The following is a 17765-nucleotide window of genomic DNA, read 5'->3' on the forward strand; positions in this document are numbered from 1 at the left end:
TATTAACTCATTCTTTACTAATCCCACCCACAACATTAGCAAAAAGCAAGAGTGGAGATAAGGAGAGTCAGAGACAAGATTTTTAGGGACATTATTTCCAGGCAGCTACTGATACAGACACAATGAATATTAGGAGCATTCAGATCAACTTCCTCCTAAAAGCAAAAAGCTCCTCAGGTCCTCGCTTGCAGGAGAAGGATGAAGTGCCCAGACTCAGTCAGAATCAAACCTGAATCAAGAGTTGCACCATTATTGCAATTCCTCTTCCTATATTGTGTATGTTCTCTTTTTCCCTCAAATTTCTCTACCTTTATTTCTCTTAATTTCCCCCCTCACTCTGAAAAATCTGAATTTAGTTTCCTTTTCAAAGGAGTCTGAAATAAACTCAAACGTCTGAAGTTCTTGTATTCTACTTCCAAACCAAAAAACCCCTACCCCCATCTCTGAGAGAATCATGTTACAGACAGCATCCTTTCCTGAAGATTTTTGTAAAGTTTACATGTGATCTGATAATGCTTGTAGTTGAAAGTCAGCTGTATGGCTGCAGTAACAATTTAGTTCTTGAAGAAGCTACAGAAAAGAGAGCCTACCTTCTCTGTATATAGCACAATCTGACTATGAGCCTGCATCTTTTTAGCACAACATATTCACCATTTTACAATACAGTGAGTCCATTTCCATTTTACATCATAAACAATGTACTATCATTTAGGTTGAAAATTTAAATTCCTTTCTGGATGCTCTGAAAAACTGCATTAATTCAGATGTTTTTCCTGAATAGCTAACATTTGGGAACCAGACCTTGGCTAGGGACAAATTTACATTAAGCTATTCCACTGAAAGACTGATTTTAATTGACAAAATTATCATCTTCTAACTGCACACACTGCATCATCCAGATCATTAATGGAGATGTCAAACAGGGCTAAACTGAGTATTGACCCCTGGGGTACAACAGTAGTTACCAGCTTCCAACTAGACTTCACACAACTGATTGCCACTCCCTGTGGTCCATCTGTTCGGCACATTTTATGCTGACCTCACAATTTGCTCACCCAGCCCATTCTGCAGCAGCTTCTCTAGGAGGATGTCACAGGAGACACTGCTGAAAGACTCACTGAGCAAGTATTTACTGCCCTCCCTCCCTTGTTTACTAAGCCAGTCAATTTATTGTAGAAAATTATCAGGTTGGTCAAGAATGGCTTCCCCTTGGTAAATTCATGCTGACTACTCCTGACCATTGTCTTTAGAAGGGTTTCCAGGACTAGCTGCTCCATCACCTTCCATCCTTCTGGGGGATCAAGCTAAAGCTGATCAAGCTGTAGTTCCTGGAGTACTTCTTCCTGCCCTTTTGAAAACAGACAGAACATTAACTTTTCTCCAGTCTACAGGCACTTCTCCCAGTTCCTCAGTCTCTCAGTCCTATCATTATTGAGATTGTCCTCACAATGGTATCAGTCAGTTCTCTCAGCACTCATGGATTTGTTCCCAGAGCATTATCTATGTCATATTTACTTAAGCATTCTCTGACCTAAACCTCTTCTAAGTGTTTATCTTCCCTGCTCCAGATTTTTCCCTGTGTTCTACAGTTCCTGAAAGTATCTGCCAGTAGAGATGGAAGCAAAGGTGGCCTGCAAAACCTCAGCCTTTTTCATAGTTCCCTTTTCATTCAGCCACGAGATCCAATTTTCCCTAGTATTCCTCCTGCTACTGGTGTATTTACAGAAGCAATTCTTGTTATCTTTGACATCTCTCTTAGATTCAACCCCAGGTAGAGTCTGACTTTTCTAATCACATCCATGCATGCTCCAACACTGTCTGTACTGCTCCCAGGTTATCTGTTCCTGATTCTGCACATTCACTTTCAATGTCTGACTTTCAGGAGGAGCTCCTTGCTCATCAATGCATGGCTGCTGGCATTTTAGCCTGACTCCATAACTGTTGGGATGGACTGCTCCTGAGCTCTGAGGAGGCGATCCTTGAGTATCAACCAGATTTGCTGCATCCCTCCAGGGCTTGACCCTGGGGGATTCTTCCAAGTAGATACCTGAAGAGGCCAGACCCTGAGCTTGCTTTCCTAAAATCCAGGGCAATGATCTTACTTTCTTATCCTTAAACCAGGCTCTCAGAGAAACCCAGCACTAATATCACTAACCGACCGAATAAGGAATAGATTACATTAGTTTCTGTCAGAGACCATATAGCTTAAAGGAAATATTGCTAAAATGGCACAAACACAGTGAACTTCTTTATTGAAAAAGTTATTACCTAGAGAGTCTTAAAAAAAGCCCTCTCTGCCCAAAAATCATTAAATACCTAAAAGGTTTAGGAAGTAAGGTATCAAAAATGTAATATACCATATCTTACTCTTCAGTTGGACTGACATTAATACAGAATGAATTTACTAGTAATATACGAAGAATATTGCTTATTAAATACAGTGCAATCTTTTAATTCGAATGTTTATTTGTATTTCTTCTTATTATCTTAATTATCATTATTGGAGTGCACCATGCTTGCAAGCTAAATCAATGAAATTGTATTCATGTCTGAAGCTTATCAGTTAAGTGTTAGCTGGACATTTTATTTGTTTCTTTACATCTTCTTGATTGTTGTTTTCACAGAATAAATGTAAAATTTTTAAAAGTTTTGCAAGAGTAGGCCTTTATAACCAATAAAGAAATAAAACACTTGAGTGACAAGGTACATTAATTATAATCTCCAGTTGTTGATTGATTCTGTCTACTGTTTAATTTACTACTAGTTTTCCTTCAAGAAGCTGTCCATCTCTTCCCTTCTTTGTCCTCCCCTGCCCTTGTCTCTGAACCTCATGGCTTTGAAACCACTTTCCTATGTTTAAAAAATAAGAAAAGACATTCCCATTATCCCACACTTGGAACATGTACTTAAATGCTTAGGGTTTTTTTTCCCTGAAAGAACATATGTTTACTATATCCAGTCATATGTTAATATTGGATTAAGATATCACTCCCTACACTTTGACGATTTATATATTGAAGAGCCATTTATTTTACACCATATTTTTGGTATTGATACTATGTAGCCATAAAACTGTTTTTTTCCTTCCCAAATATTCTCTAGGTAGTGGCTTTTAGCCATTTTCAAGACTGTCACCTCAAAAGATTATAAACAGAGAAGATAAAATGTCTTTCTAGACTTACATCACAGAATTTGATGTCAAAGAAGAAATTAAGGTCCTTGGATTATAACAGTCAAAAACTACCAGAGTATAAAAATAATCTTTCCTGCTCTATTCTATGAAGGGTTCAATCAAGTCTTTATATCCTAATAATACCTATTTGAAAGTTTTAGTTTAATTTAATGTGCTCTGTTGCAGGAACACTTACTTCCTACATGTCTTGAATCACCTTAAGTACCAAAACCTTTCTCAAACTACAGTCTTTAAAGAAATTAAACCTACAGTCTTCACCTACAGACATGGGTGAACAATAAAAGAATCTGAGACAAACAGAGCTATCAAACAAACAAAAAAAATCCCCTCCCAAATCTAAACACCTTCCTTGCACAGAACACAGACCTAGCCTGAGCTCTAGCACTCTGCAAACGTGAACTGAGGCATGCCATTCCAGATACTTGGGAGCCCTTTAATAAGGAGACAGATCCATAATGCATCTGAAGGCCCTTTACCTAAGAAATTTTTTTTTTAAAAAACAAATCCAGAACGTGATATTTTATATGTCTGCACTACCATACTAAGAGTTCTAAGATTAGCTCAGAGATATGTAAGCATGAGCTGATTCAAATACATGTAAGTTTGCTGCTATCACTTTGCAGCCTTCAACATTTCTCAGAAAAGTAAAAGGTATTTTGACACCCAGGCAGAGAGGTATCTAATTTTAATTCTTTACTTAATCAGAACAACATTAATGGGAATGGATTTTTTTTCATTTGCTGAAAAGGATGTTCTTGACAAATAAAAGCCATAAGTTTGAACAAAGATATGCCTCAGATTAATGCAATTTCACAATATTCTGTACTCAATAATAAACATCCTCAATTCCTACTTTACAGACTGCAAATATATACATGTTATACTGAGGCTTTTGAAATATTGATATACACACAAACTCTCACTACATAAAAAGGCCCAAACACCTCACCTCTTTCAGACCCTCCCCAAAACATCCAGACTAGCAGGCAAGAAAAAGGGGGCAATATAATATCCTTGCAAAACCTTCACAGGCAATAGCTTTAAATGTATTCCACTTTCCAATCACAGACTCTACCAAAAACCTTACAATACAGAGAACACTGCAATCATCACAGTAATTAAAAGTGTAAATCACAGAGTCCTAGAATCATTGAGATCATCTAGGACTTTAGGACCAAGATCATCAAGTCCAAGCATCAACACAGCACTAACTCCAAAAAAGTATTCTTGCTAACATCTAATGCTAGAGGCACTAGCAACCGAAGTAGACATTTCAATATTAACATGATCATGTATTTCTGTACTAATTTCCAGAAGAATTAAAATATAACTGTTGAATCCATTCAGTACTCTAGATTATGTGCCCTACTTATTTCATTTCCACTGAAAATTAAAAGAAAAAAAAAGCCCATTTAATGAGCTAATTTATAAATCTTATACATGTGAATTTTACCCCATAGCAAGTAACAGAAATTGATGACTTCACGTTGTATAAACAAGCACTGAAAAAACCCTCAAAACATTAATTTTTCCTCTCTTTAACAGCTTATTTACTACTCAAATTAAGTACCAGCAATGACACTTTCAGTTGTTTCGCTACTAATCACTTCATTAGATAAACTAGTCATGATGGACAGCCAAGAACTGAAAAAGAAGCTGCTGCTGAGGAGGAACTGCAACAGAAAGATGAAAAATAATTCGTAGTAGAAAACAATGATAAATCAGATCTTCAAGAAGAATAAAAATAGCATTAGTCTTAGAAATAAAACTTTATCAACAACTGTTGCTAAACTGTATGTCAAGAAAAGTTTCAAAAAAGTCCGACAGTAATTAACTAACTTCCAATGAAATTAAACAGCAAAGTATTTTGGACTCAAATTTTAGTACAGACTTCATAATTTAGTACAAAGTTTAGTCTTAGTCCGTCTTCGACCTTAGCAAACACCCCCCTCACACTGACAAGGTCAAAGATCATACAAGAAATACACAGTGCTGTGGTTTCCAGTATGGGCTATGTCATAAGCAGAATTTGTTCGTCAAAACACATTGGCCATTCAGAATAAATCCACGTTTCTTTCGTGGTGAACCAATGGTTTGCTACAATGCTGCACAAAACTGGGTTAACAGAAAGTGGAAAGGTGCCACCCTCATTTTTAGGCTCCTTAGCCACCTATAGCAGGCAGTCAGAAGAATGACCCTTGAAGATTATAAATGTTTCAGCGTCTGAGCTGATACCAAATTTGGATGATAATACCCCTGACAGGATGCGATGCCCTTTTCCCTGCGCAGAGATCGTCCCAGGCTCTGTCCTCTCGCACCGCACGCCTGGGCCGAGCTGAAAGCTCCCCCGTCCGCAGGCTGAACGCCAGCGGCACTCACGGAACGGGGCGACCGGGGACTGCAGGAGGCCGAACACAAGTTCTTATAAACAGGCCCTGCAGGAGCTCCGGGGCTTGAGCCAAAGGGACTGCCCGGCCTGCAGAAGGCCCCGGCCCTGCAGCGGCTCCCGCCCGCCGCAGCCGCTCCGTCTCGTCCCGCCCCGCGTCCCGACTGACCTGTGCCGCTCCGGGCCCAGCCCTGCGCGACTCCGCGGGTGCGCCGGGCTCAGCCTCGAGCCTCCCAGCGAAGCTCTGCGCGGGCGGAGCCGCCCCGGGCGCTGTCCCGGGTCACTGCAGCTGCTGCCCGCAGCGGCGGCCGCACGCACCGCACTGCGCCGGCCAGCGCCCGGCGCGCCTGCGCAGGAAGCGCGCCGGGAGACCGGGACGGCGCGCGGGAAGGGCGCTCCGCACGGCGGCCGTGCCGGGGCGGGCCGCGCGCTGCTTGACTGACAGCCCCAGCAGCGAATCAGCGGCCCGGGGAGAGGCGGAGCAGCCAATGGCGGCGGCGGGGCCGGTGACCCCGGGTCTGGGGCGCGGTGGGAGCCGAGCGGTGCCGCCGCCGTTTGCGGATGGGCCGGCGGCAGTGCCGGCTCCTGCTCGGGGTGGGGGCTGCCCGTGTGGGAGTGGAGAAACTCCCGGCCCGTGTGGCATGGTCAGCGAGCCGCTTGGAGTCTAGGGCAGTCTGCGGTGGAGTCCGTGGGGAGGCGGGAGGCCTGTGGAGCGTTTGCGGGCAGGACTCCCAGGCCTGTGAGAGGAGGAACGAGCAGACTGGGGAAGGAGCGGGGCAGCCGCGCAAAAGCACTGCAGGCACTGTTCCTCCAGCAGTTGCACTGTTCGGTACATGGTTGCTCCGTTAGTTACTGGCATCCGTGTCAGGTTTTCCCTCACGGGCTCGGAAGTGTTTTAGGTGATTCAAACGCTATGATTTAATTGCGTTGTACGCCTTAGGTGAGGCGAACTGCACTGTGATGTTGGCTATTACTGTTCTGGAAAGCAAATTAAAAAGAACTCTATGTGAGGAGATTAGGGGGAAATTGTCAATGTTTATTAAACAAAAATTAAAAATACATAAATAGTGATTCATTTTTTTCCAAACCACAACTATATTTAGTTTTGACGTATTCATGAATGCAGATTGACAGGTGACATGAAGGGTTCCAGTTCCTCGGGTAACTTCCTGAGGTTGTCTTTGCTGAGGAAACTGAGGGGACATTCCATAGGCACATACTGCTAGGTTTTCTACTATTTTTTTCTAACTCCTGGGAAATTAGATAGCACTCTGGACTACCTCAGGTATCACCAATCCAAATGCAGACCTTTATGAATATCAGGATTCTAAAAGAACAGTTTTGTTCAATGTTTACATGTATTTTTTTCACAATGAGAAAGCAGTAAGGCAAAACAGAGGCCTAACTTTTTTAATAATGAGTAATTCCTCTTTTAGAATACCTGTTTGAAGTGAATAGGGCTAATTCACATGACTGATTTCACAAAAGGGGGATTAGATATTTTTGTATGAAATGTACATTTTAAGCAAAATGAGGTAACTATCTTCTGAGTTTGACTCTTTTGTTTAATACGAAAACATTGTAGTGAAAAGCTTCTTACCACTAATAAAAAACAATCACCCCAAATATTTAAATAGTATACTATGTACACCAAGGTATGTACACGAAGAGGTGATTTTTGCTTTGTTTTTAAAACAAAACCATGTAACAATTTACTTTGGCTGAGGAGCAGTTAATAGAACCATGACTTTAATTTATTATCATTATTTTATCATTGTATATTTCAATTAGGAACAAAGAAAAACACTTCCTTGTGTGGAGCACTGTGGAGAGCTTATCACTTAAGACCTTGTGAAGTGAGACTGTGTGTCACATGGGCGTAGCAGAGAAAGGCAGCAGAGGACCTGCAGCTCCAGAGGTTTGTTTCTCCAGTGTGCTGTTTCGTGGTGGGGCTGGAGCCATGCTTGCCTCTGGCTATCCTCCATCACAGGAGGTCTGAACAAAGGCTTGCAGACTGAAGTTGTCAATGCTTGGCAGACTTACAGACCCTGTAACAGGAAGTATCATAGGGCAGTGCTGAACAAGTCTTACATGTAGAGTAAGAGTTTTGACATGAGTTCTGGAAGCTGAGTTTCAGAATAATCCATTAACTCTTTATGAAAACACCTTGTTTACTCCAGTTGCTGAAATAAGCAGTAAACAAATAAGGTACTTCATATACAAAGTGTGTCCTCATTTCTGCATTTCTGTATTCATCTGACACTCACATTTTCTCCTGCTGTTACTGCTCTGTTCATGTGGAGATCATCTGGCCTTCAATGCTGCTGAGAATTCTCTCTCTCCTTAGGCCTTGATATGGATAAAAATAGCAAATTTGTTGCTGAGCAGGTTGGTTTTACAGACTGGATAATCTTACTGTTTTGGAAACTGGAAAAGAACATGCTTGCTTAAAATATACTACAGTGGAGAAAAAAGGAGTTTTCAGGTATGCTCTCTATAGAAATAGAGAGCAAACTAAGATTATCTTTCTCTTTGAAACCCCTTAAACACCCCTTCCTGCATGCAAGCAGTACTTAAATTGTTGTGGTTTGCTGGTGGTTCAGTAATCAAAATGTTATTTGTAGTGTCTTTGTAGTAGGCTGCACAGATTGGGAATTTAGTCGCTGCTAATATTCTTCCTGAAGCAGAAAACCACAACTAAGGGACTGAAATATGAAGAAAGAGAGGGGGATGGAAGAAAAATGAAAAGCTAAAGCATACCTTTGTCGAAGGTTTTCATTTGTGTCCAACCTTCTCTGTCATTTCTACCCTTCTAATTCTTTCAGGATATGATAGAAAAATGTCTCCTCTGACTATAGAAAAGCACTCTCAAATTTCTGTGCCACTACTTGAAACACGGTGATGCTTTTAATGCAGACATTTTCCATGGCCTTAACTGCTCACAGGTCTGTACCAAACCAAAGTAGCCACTGTGAATACCTAGCAAGTACTGTTCATAAACATTTTTATAATGTTTGACCTTAAGAGCGACCTGAAGATTAATGGATATGTTGTATCAGTTTTAATGGGTCTCTTCTCCCTTGGATACACACATGTGACTCCCATTAGTCTTAATGGGAGTTATATGTGTGCCTAGAGGTTAGACAAGATCTCTAAAGGTGCTGTTATGCTCTCTTGTATTAACGATCTCATAATTGCTGAGGTGCTGCACCTTTGCATTGAAAGCAAACTAATTAAATAGGTCTAGTATAAGTTGGTATACTAGCATACCTGGCACGTATGTGTGTCTTCCTGTGGGCCCCTCAGTGCACAGAGGTAGAAGCCAAGCAAATGTGGAATTTAAATTTTACATGGGACTTGACTGTCTTTGTAATTGTTTTTTGTAATCGAAAATTAATTCATGAGTTTGATTTCTAAGAAAGATGATTGTTCATGTGAATACAGAGGAAGAAGCTGAATGTGGTGTTTTATTTTATCATCAAAGCATGTATTGAGAAAAGGGACTGAATTGATTCTTATTTTGATGTTCCAAATCATGCACTTTGAAAAAAGACAGTTAGGTCTAGAGGATTAACATGAAGCTTGATGTTGAATTTTAATTATGGCTTTGTTACTCATTTCTTCCAAGAGCCTTTAGACAAAGCACTTCACCTTTCTTTGATTTCCAGGTATGTAAAATATCTGCTTGCTTCTTAGTGCTGCAGACATAAATTAGTATCTGTTCTGTGCTTTGAAATTTTAAGATTGGTATGTTTAACAATATTCTGCTGGTATAATCACTGAAGTACAGAAGGAGGAAAAAAATCACCTGATACATCCAGGCAGAAGATCTGGTGATAATGCAGATCTCTTGAGTGGAGAGATTCTGTTCCATAGTTTATGATACATAAAACAATGTATTGGTGATGAAAAAAAATTTGGTACTTTATATATATATAGATACACATATATATATAGATATATAGATAGAGATATATAGATATATAACATCTTTCTTTTGGGCCAGGTTTTTCAGTGAAAGTGATTGTTCAACAGGCAGATTGACATTGTAGAGACATTTGACATTTGTGTCAATCAAAATAATGATTAGAATTTGATGGTCAGTGTGAAATTTGTGCACTCTATTCTGTGACTGTCTCTGTACATGTGAAAATGAAACATGATGTACTTTTCTTTGAAAATACAAATTTGGGGAAAGAATGAACCTTCACATTTACATGTTGAAGGAGAAGAAACATTTATGTACTAACCTTCACTTTTAAACTTGGTTTATTGTTTTCTTTTTTCTGGTTAATATATTATATAAACAAAATTTCCCAATTCAGTTTTACTATTTGAGAAGTAACAGATCCTGGGGTTTGTTTTCGGGTTTTTTGTTGTTGATTTTTTTGTAGTTTTTTTGGTTAATATAATTATTTTATATTTGACCTTATGTGTTTCTTACTTTCTAGAAGAAAATAGCAAATATCTACTGAGATTGTGATGGTAATGTCTTTAGCACTGTAATTTAAATTACTGGAAAAATCTTGTGAATGGTTTTGTGAATGTATTTCCTTAGATTTCACTCCAGTGTATAAAATATATGGATCAAAATTTTCTTCCTCATGTAAATTTCAAATGTTAATTTCCTTGAAGTTTTATAGTAATTTGTGATTAGTTCTACAGTACTCTTTAAAGAAAAAATAGTTAATATTATTATTGTTATATTTTAAGCTATATAAGATATTTTTAAAGAAAGTTGAAAGTTAAAGCAAACCTTAGCTAATTTTAAAAGAATGAACAGGTCTCTTTTGTAACCATGGGAAACTTGAGTTTCCAAGGTTTTTTGTGTGTTTCTATTTACTTAAAATTATTTGACCTAAATTCTGCTTTGATGCCATACTGTAAACTTCCAGACGTCTTATGTATTTTTACAATATCAAAAACTTGCACTCTTATGAAGCAAACTACTTTTGGGGAAAAATAAGCTCCAAGCTTTGCTAGTATCTATAGATTCTAAGCAGAATAAGCAACATCATAAAAAAATTAGGTGTTGTTTTTTTGTTTTGTGGGGTTTTTTTCCTCTAGAATTATTATGCACATATTATTTTTGTCAATATAATGTTTAACTGAGAATGAGTAATTTATTCTGTCCCTCATATTTTAAGGGTGATCAAATACTGGAGCAGATTTCCCAGGTGGGTTATGGAGTCCCCATCCATGGAGGTAGTTAAAACTCAACTGGACACAACTGTTAACAACCTGCTTTGAGTCTGGAGCTGGACAAGACTTAGCCATTCCATGATTCTATAAATTGTGTAGTTGACTTGTTGACACTTTTTTATCATAGACCAGCTTTCAAACACCAGTTCAGATATTTCAAATGATAATTGAGATAGGGATAAAAACTACTCAATCTTGAATTAAGAAGCACATAAACTCAAGCAGTTAACATAACATTACTGGCCATGTGAAATGTGAAACTAACAATTGAATATATACAATGTGCTGTGCACAGTTTTTCAGAATAGAAAGACAGTACCAGTATCCAAGCTGCCTACTTTTTTAGCCTCCTTTGACATGCTACCTAAGTAAATGCTGCTGTATTTATAACATATATATTTATAATATAATGTATATATTTATAATATTATAAATATTATATTTGTATTTATTTATAACTGAATGGGTTAGTTATACATGATTACTTTTTATGTGTAGACTCTTGATTGCTTTAGAAACTGCTTTTGTATCTAAAATGAATGAAATAGTAAGACCTCATAAGAGAGGTTTTGTGTTAAATTTTAGTGTTTAAAATTTTAAATTCAGTGTTAAATTTTAAATGAATCATGGAAATATTGGGTCCTTTACTGGAAAGTTAATGTGTTGAGGCTAGGAATGAAAGTAAGGTATTGGGTGTTTTTTGATTATGGCCATTGAAAACTAATTTTTATTAGTCCTGTACATATTTTAGTTCTGTGTCTGGTATACTGAGGGTTACTGTTGCCAGCCTCAGTTCTGTTAAAAGGTAGCTGGGCTGGTAAACTAAAATATGACCTTGTATTTTGTGCCTTAACTAAGAGTTGTAAGCTTTAGTGCTCTGAAAATAAGATGGTTTAGGCATTGGCACCCTTGATTTTTGACTGTAGGTGTTACTCAAACAGTGCAAGTGGAAAACAGATTTTTGATACCATCTCAGTAGCAATCCTTCTGAGCTTGCCCCAAGTGAAAAAGTGATTTGTGATATCATCTCAGTAACAATTTGCCCCCTGGGCTCTTGAAGATTTTAGAACTTTGTCATTAGGTAGTATTCCATCCAGTTGTTGTGAGTACCAAGTATATTAAAAGTTACTAATTATGGCTATGGAAAAGGTCCATTGCATATGCCCAAATTATTTTTAGCATGCTAATAAATCACTCTAGATTAATGATTCCTGTATGAAATTAAAAAAAAAAAACAAGTAACTCAAAAAATTATTGTTGCTTTTGGTAACCCGTAGTTTTTATTGCCTTTACTTTGACACTTCAAAGATGGGAGAAATGGGGTGATTAAATTTGTTAGTGGTCTATGGAAAGATTGATTTGATATGCTTTCTCAGGCTTATGTTGAACTCAGGTGAGAAAATTAGTAACTTGGTAGAAAAATGGTAGATGTCAGGGTGTGCATGGGAGTTGGTTAAAAAAGGCCAGAACTCTTCTTATTATTTTCTATTTTTTATACAATAAAATTTAAATTTCACCATGCTTTTACTTTTTGTTCATCTTTTCCATGGGACAAGGAATGGAGTCCAACTCTGCATTCTTTTGTGAGTGAATAGTGCATTCTGTTCAGTTCATTCTGCAGCTAATGTCATAGAAAAATGCTGAAGGACTTCAGTGCTTTTTAACTCCATTTTCATAAAACACATAGCTGACATAAAAGGATTAATCTTATTCTGAGTGACGGTAAGTAAAGAATAAACAGGAGTGTTCCTTGTTTGTTTTGGAGTCCATATTAATAATTTCATCACTCTTATACAAACTTTGCAAATTAGACATTATTACCAAACACTTCTTTGGAACAGTGACTATTCATGTACTTACGTATGCAAAATCATCTATATTCTGCAGATGTCTAAAAGCAGAAGCAGAACTAGATGTTAGAGGAAGCCTGTGTTGTATTCTGATATCAACAGCAACTTAGATCACATTGGTTTTACATCAGTATAATGTTTTAGAGCCTCTGCCAATTTAAAAATCAAATTGATGCTAGATTTGTATAGAACAACACATTTGACTGACAGAAAAGGCTGTTATAGATGGATGTGATGTTCTATCCTTGTATAACAAGGGTTTTGACTGACAGTTTAACAATAGTACACTTTCTACCCCATATATTCTAAATGATTATTATTACAATACAAAGCATTTTTGCACTTGCTGTATATAGATAACATGTACACTTTTTGTGTAATAACATTCAAGAAGAGAGGGTTTCTTTTATGTCTTAAAGATGATGACAATTAATGAAGGCTCCATCTGACACTTATAACCAGTGTCAAGGCTTGCTATTGTGGTGCATGGTAATGTAAAAACTATCAGGGTACTTAGCTCTTAGTGAAGGATCAGCATAACTCTTGACACATGCTATATGGTGGATGAAATAAATCTCCTCAGAGAGCAATGGAAATATTTCTTTAACTGAAGACTACCCTTTCTGTTTTATAATCCCTCTTTTCAGCTTTGCAGTTCTTTGCATCACTGTAAAATGCAGGTTTAATGTAGAAAGTAACTGTGTAAAATGGTACCTATTAATGCAGCAAATATGCTCTCTGTGCTTTGCAGTCAACATTCCTCTAAAATTAGATTTAAGATGCTTTTTCAGAACAATAGCTAGAGATAAGAAAGGTATACAGTTTTTCTTGCTTGGATCTCATTCATTTTGGTGAGACCATCCTTTAATATTTATCCTTTTCAGTTTAAAAATTTTATTTTGAATTCTTGGCATCCTTTTGCAGCACTTTATATAGGTTCCTCCTACTTTGTGTCAGTTTTCACAAGAGCAAGGGCAGTACAATGTGTCTACATTATATTTGATGATAATAAAAAGACCAATATTAAAGTCTAAACTTCTCTGTAAACTTTGGTTTAGTGTTGCATGCAACTAAGGAAGATGGTACACTCTTTTATGAACCTCCCAACAATGAAAAATAGAGAAAGAATTGAATAGAAAAAAATGGGGCCTCATTGATAAAACACATCTACCTCTTATTTTCTGATTCTCTAGATAGGGAAAACATGATAAATGCAAATATTGCTTTTACAATATGGATTTCCTGTTTAAATTGGCTTACTGTTAAAAGTATTTTTTCTTAAATTACTTTGTATTTAGTAAGGGAATTAAATAGATTTTTTTTCACCTCATTACGTATGATCAGTGGAATCTTGGTATCCCACATTTATTCAGCAAGATTTTATTTTTCTGTGGAAGGACAAAATCAGTATACGTTTTATCAAACAGCAGAATTATTTATTGGCTTGGGGCAGTCATTATGATGTTTCCTGCAAGGCACTGGAAAGATCTTTAAAGAATTTTTGCCCCATCACTAGTGGTGCCATTTCAACTCTGTCAGTTTTATATGTAATACCAGTACTTCTCTAGTGGTGACTTGTGATTTGAAGGAAGAGATAAAAGTAATTTGGGAAATAGTATTATCCAGTTAGAAAATGATCCCTCAGAAAAATTGTAATTTTACCAATGTAGACTGCTATGCTTTAAAGTGAAGCCTACTAAAAAAAAAATCCATGATGTGGAATTATATTGATCTTCACATAGTTCCTTATGATAACATACTCATCTGGTACTTAATTTGAGACAGCACTAATGATAAACATCTATACAGGGGCCAACTTGTAGAGGTTGTTACATTAAAGCACATGCTTTGCTGTCCAATGGAGACGGTTGGTTGCATTTGCAAACTCAGACTGAGTTCCAGTTTCCACACAGGGTGTGTTCTATTGGTACAAAATCGTCCTCTACCTCTCTCAGCTGGCAGCATCTGTTGAATACAGCTTTTCTGTCCCTGACATCATGGCCACCTTACTTTGTGTCCTGATTTTGCTCATTGTCCTTCATGAGCAAATAAAGGTCTAAAACTGTCTCATCTTAGTTTCTTCCCCTTCTGATGATTTTTTTTTCCCTCTGACCTTTTGTATCATTGTTCCAGTAGCAGTTGTCTGTCTAATCTACCTAATTGTCCTTGGTTTTCCTTGCCTCTTTTATGCTTCTCTCATCTGTGAACTCTCAGTGCTCAATTAGTGAAGGAACAAAAGGCACAGAAGGAAATGTTCCCTTGCTGTCTCTTCTTGTCTTTGGCATTGTAACAGCCTGGAACAGAGGCAACTACAAAGGGCTAGATTAGTTCCTTCATCTCCAGCTTGGAGAGTACTCAGTAGGGATTTTTTTTTTTTTTTTTTTTTTTCTGAGAGACTTTTTCTTTTGGAAGGTACTTTCTGCTGAGCATATGCAAAACATAATTTATAAAGATTCACAGCTTGTCCAAAGGTGGGAAAATTTTTGTAGGGTTCATGAAAGCACAGTTTTGAGATAGGGCTTTATGGGATAATATTTTAAACTTCTATGTTAAATTGTGATGAGGTTTACTCTTTTAAGCAAAACACTGCTTCACTTTTGATAAGGACAAAGCATTTTTTTCTACTTCATTTTTAAGTAAATGAACATTTTTCTTGCTGTTCATGTTTGTAATTCTTTCCTTTCTTTAACAAAAAGGAGAAGTGTAATCTCACATGAGCGTAGAAACATGCCAAAAAGCAAGGATTTATTATTTGGGGAGCTGAAGGTTTTAGAATAGGTTAAAATCTGATGTGTTTAACCATTTGCTGTGCAATGAACACCACTTACAAATATGTGTGAGAGAAGCATACACATTTGTCATGTTACCTTATTTTTCTAATTAAAAGGAAAAAAAATTAATCTTAGCAGAGACATTTCCTCTCAGAATAAAGACCTGATTCTGGAGTCTCATAGATATTTAATTTGCAAGATATCATAATGAAAATATGTTAATAGCTTTTTCAACAAGTTAATAGCTTTCAAGTTCATACTAATTAGTTTGTTAAAATATTCTATTGGTAAAATACTTTCTTTTTTCCCCCCAGTAAAAGGTAAGAATGTAATGCAGTCTTATAAGGAGTATCTTGCCAATAGTAAGGATAGAATCAGTAATATCAAAATTATTAAAAAAAATAATTAGCAAATGAGTCTTGAAGGAAGCTGCTGCAATTGCCATCAAAGATAACTTTCTGTCATTTTTATAGTGAAATCTGAGAGAGTATAGGAGTGTATCTTGCACAGTTAAGTAAGCATTCTTGGGAGCAAAGATGTGAAAGCAGACTTCTCATGGTGTTGTGCCTGCTCACAGGTGTCCTGCATTCCTGACTACTTACCCTGGCAGCTGCAGGAAGGGTGAGTGGTACCCCATTGCCTACCCATCCTTCCTGGCAGAGCACCATGAAATTAAAGCATACATTGTCACATTGATAACATAACCCATACCTCTCATTTTCTGTATTATTTCTGTATTATTAAAGTAGTGTAATACTTTCTCCAGTCAAAAGTAATGAATGGATTTTCTTTTATCCTTTTTTTCTTTGGGGGTAGGGTCAGGGAATGAGTCCTGACACTGTAAAATCCAGCTATTTGCTACCTCCCTCTTCATTTGATGTCTTTTAATAGTACCCTTAGCTCTCCTTAGTGCTTTCTAAAAAAATACATATATATATCCTTATATATTCACTCAGAAATACTTTGAATCATTCTGCATTTATCTGTATATTTCTCGTGGTTTTTTGGAACTTATGCTTGTAATACCTTCAGCTTCCTTTTGCTTCTGTTGGCTGGGCAAAAGGCATCATGTGCTCATACTTATTCCAAGGAATTCATGTGCTAAACGAGCTGCTGGTTGTTGTCAAACAGAATAACATCTAAAGTCTCCCTGTCCTACTGTTGGTCAGGAAATTAATAGAGATTATTCTCACTTTTCTATCCCCTAGTCCTTCCATTTACTGATTACCACAGTAATCAGTAATCTTTGGGAACTCATATTCTCAAATTTAGTTGAACTAAGTCACTATATTAAAATTTAAAGTAATACAGTTGTAATCTAGAGTTGGGGAATTTTACTTGAGGTGATTTATTGTGAACAAACAGGAATTTGTGATAGCTCTTTCGAGTGTTAATAATAAGAAAATGGCAAGCAGTTAGACACACACTTATATGAGCAACTGATCCTCCCTCTGGCCTGGTCTAATCAAGTCCAGAAGATTCCTAAAACAGCTGGATGACAACTTCATGATGCAGGTACTAAGCCAACCTGGAGAGATGTCCTTGATTTTTTACTTGTTAACAGAGAGGATCTGGTGAGCAAAGCAGAGATTGGTGGCCATCTTGGCCAGTGGCCATTCAGCCAAGTTTAAAAATCTCTGTTGACAGAGGAAAAGTGCCAACAAAACTTCAACCTTGGCCATGAGAAGATCATTTCAGGCTTCTCAGAAAACTAGTTAGTAAGGTCTGCTTGGAAAATGCTCTTGCAGGTGCTGAATTCCATCTTAAAGGCATAGGAATAGGCAATTCCAAAATGTCAGAAGTCAAGCAGACAAAGCAGAAGGCTGGCTTGGCTAAGTGGGGATCTTCTTTTGGAGATAAGGTAGAAGAGGGAGGCATATACCCTGTAGAAGCAAGGTCAGGCAACATGGGAAGAATACAGAGATGTTAATTGCCACTCTAGGGAGAAGATTTGTGTGGCCAAAGCTCAGTTGGAGTAGCTGGTCAGAAATGTGAGGGACAGTCAAAACAGTTTTTTAAAATACATCACTGGCAAAAGTCAATGCAGATGTTACACGAGCATGTTAGAGGATGATCACCCCACAAACAGGGATATAGACAAGGTGAAGATGTTTATTGCTTTTTTTACCTCTGTCTTGAACACCAGTGATGGACTAAAAGGTCCCCAGTACCCTGAACTGGAGGACTATGAGTGTGAGAATGATAGACTCCCAGTTAACCCTGAAATTGTAAGGGATCTGCTGTTGTAGCTAGATCCTTATAAACTCATAGAGCATGATGGTATTTATCTGACAATAGCTAATGAGCTTTCTAATGTCATAGTGAGGCTTCTCTTAATGATTTTTATATGCTGTTAGGAATTT

Source organism: Erithacus rubecula, assembly GCF_903797595.1.
Source record: "Erithacus rubecula genome assembly, chromosome: 3".
NCBI lineage: Eukaryota > Metazoa > Chordata > Aves > Passeriformes > Muscicapidae > Erithacus > Erithacus rubecula.